Source organism: Schistocerca serialis, chromosome 3, assembly GCF_023864345.2.
Source record: "Schistocerca serialis cubense isolate TAMUIC-IGC-003099 chromosome 3, iqSchSeri2.2, whole genome shotgun sequence".
NCBI classification, from domain to species: Eukaryota; Metazoa; Arthropoda; class Insecta; order Orthoptera; family Acrididae; genus Schistocerca; species Schistocerca serialis.
Genome location: NC_064640.1, coordinates 688219764 through 688222846, shown reverse-complemented (window position 1 = coordinate 688222846; position 3083 = coordinate 688219764). Strand labels below are relative to the sequence as shown.

General features: G+C 38.0%; 1 pseudogene; it reads right to left on the bottom strand.

The window, feature by feature from the left end:
- Positions 1 to 638: 638 nt before the first annotated feature.
- LOC126471088 (hsp90 co-chaperone Cdc37-like) lies at positions 639 to 1631 on the bottom strand (annotated as a pseudogene).
- Positions 1632 to 3083: the final 1452 nt, after the last annotated feature.

The window sequence follows — 3083 nt, the reverse complement described above, 5'->3', positions numbered from 1 at the left end:
ATGATGTGAGCGTGTCTTCAAAGACAAGAAGGGTTTTCAAAGAGTAAAACGTTAGACTAGAATTTCGTGCGAAATCCAAGGTTAGGCTGATGCTCTATTGAAGTCAAGCAACCTTCATTCCAAAGATACCTTTGAACCCCACAGCACTTGAATAGTCGTGGTCCTGTTGGAGGTGGTATGCAATTGCCTCCTCCGACTTTTGAATTGTCTTACCCAGCCAGCTACAGGGAAATCTAAAGTTAAACGTGGATTTCCAAACACGTCCCGATTCGTCACTTTTCACAGCAACAAAGATTCCATTCGAGAAAGAAGTGATAAGTGATAGATAAAACTAATGTGAATGACTGGACATAGAACACGAGACATTTGGATTTGGAATATGGCACTTTTCCACTTTTAATTTAATTTTGTTTTAGTATGTATTTAGCTCTGATTACAGTATGTCAAACATTGTCTGCTTTTGTAGTAAGACAAATAAATCACAAACAGACATTTATCCTTAAATCAGAAATATCTTTATCTCTGCAACTAAATGTTATTGACTGATATTCAATATTTGCCTTATAATATTTGCGTAAGTACTTTAATATTACTTACATTCATGAAAACACATGAAATATTTTAAGTTTAACACTATTTCAAAACAACTTAATGGTCACCAGAAGCTGTAATTTCTCTTTCTGTAGATTCTTTTTTTTGTATCTGGAACCCACAAATCCAGAACCTATGCAGCGTTTCATGTGGTACTGTGCTTCTTGTTCAGGCACGTTCAGATTTATTTGTTGAAGTAGTCTTACATCTTGACCTTCAAAACACTTTTCCAATTGTCTTGAGAGGGTTTCTAATATTTTCAGTATATTAAATCCTCCTGAGGCAAGTCTTGCTTTACGTTCCTCTTCTTCGGCTTCAGCCAGAGCGGTCTTCCGTTTCATAGTTGCTCTTGCCTGAATCATTTCTCTGAATGAGTAGAATTAATCATCAAATGGCGTTTTACATTCCTTTCAGTTATCTCAATAAAACAGGATCCAGTACATTCTCGTGCCTTAATATCTAGTTTTTGTGTCATTCCTGTATGTGCTAAATACAGATACGTAGGTGAGCCACATTATACATTAGGTCATGTTTCTCCTCCATCTCCAAACGAATGCACCAAGTAACCAAATAATTTGCTGTATGTTCACTTACATGTTCTGGATGGTCCTTCAGGAAACACAGCATTTCAGAAATCTTTATGAACTTTTCATATTTCGCAAATTGTTCTTTCAAACGTTTTCCTTGTTCCTCTTCAGACAAAACTTCTCGTTTTGGTTTTGGAGCTGTGTTTATTACGGTTCTGACGAATCCTGGTTTACCTATGGCATCAACGCTCCATGGATAGAAGAGCTAGTTTCAGCTTATGCAAATTTTCTTTCTCATTCCTTTCACTTTAGTCAATTTTTTATTTTCTATGTTTTATTTTCATTTGTTGTTCTACCATTTCCAGTTTATTCCTTCTATCGTCTTTGCTCTTCCATGCGTTCTATTCGTGCCTGATATCTCCATCGGAATAACGATGACGTGTCAATATTAATATGTGTATCATCCTCAAAGTCAGATATTTCAATGTCTTTCCATTTACTGTAGTCCACCATGTTCACTTCAGCTGATTAGCAACATATGGATACGCCTGAAAACAACTGCACTTCAGCATTTTATATTTCCATGGGATCTATACCTCTCGCTCATTTCTGTGAAACCATGCATCAAACAGTGCCATTTCCATATTTTACAAAACGCATTTTTGTCTGTAGGTCTCGACTAGATTACGGTAATTTTATCCCGAAAAATATCCTAAAGATTGGTTTCTTCAACGGATGGCTCCATCTACACAGGGGATAGGGGGCTGCAGCGATGGCTTCGGGCCCACACACCTTTGGTTTTCCGCGGCATATAAAGGAGCTGCCGTTTACGGTATTAATCAGTTCTGGCGAGACGTAGCAAACAGTGTTCTGACTTGAAGATGGCGGCCAGGGGGACCCATGAAATATCGTGTCAAGATGATTGCATAATAAGGCAGCATAACCGACAAGAATATTAACAGAACAAGAAGATATGTTGTGTTCATGCCCGACGTCAAGTGTCGTGATATTGGAGATTGAAAGGAAAACTGTAGTTTCAGGATGGATGTTTAAAAAAGGAGAGACAGATGAAAAGTATAAAGTACTGATACGTCAGAAAATATCACAGGAACGTACCATAGCTGCAGAGTAACGAGTCATTATTATTCTTGCTGCTTATTACAGCATTATAAACATTTTCGTAAAGACACATTGAAGCAAATAGTATCACTTATTTTCGCTTTTGACGCTATCAGTCTTTCAAAATATTTTGTAGTGCGATATATTATGCTTCCTATGTCGAAATGAAGCTGTAGGCTAAGGAAAGGTACGTCCACATTAAGTTGTAAAGAACTAATCAGAATACGTTGCGGTGTGTACTGCACAAAAAAATTAAGGGACTGATATCATTCTTACTTACACGTTATATAAGATTTTATCAACGCTCATTTCATATAAGGCAGTTCCGTGTTTCCAGTGCTCCACATAATCTCCCAACAAAGCTTCCACAGCCCTTCGCCCTTCCTCCCACACCTGCTTGACAACTGAATTCGCCCTGAGATATGTCCCTCCTGACAGGTACAATCCATTCGTCCCTATCTTTTCTCACATCACAGCTCTCTTCCCACAGTAGACTCTTCTTTTCTTTCCATAATCTTGATCTGGCTCTTACGCAAGTCACATCTATTCCTAATATATTCTCTCCTACCACCAACCCTCCAACATTACACATCTCCACATACCAATCCTCGAGCTTCAGTCACACTCCTCTCAGCAGCACTTAACCCTGTTAACAGCAGTTTATTCTTTCCTGATACAGTGTTCAGAGTTTCTAGAGTAAAATGAAGGATTCCGTCTTTATTAGAAGGAATGCCATCAGAATTTGTGTTTTAAAAGATACCTATCGGTTTTTAACATTATTGTGATAGAACAGTCCTCTTTAATACTAGCAATACCAAAGAATTTTTGGTAACGCCCATTGCCAAT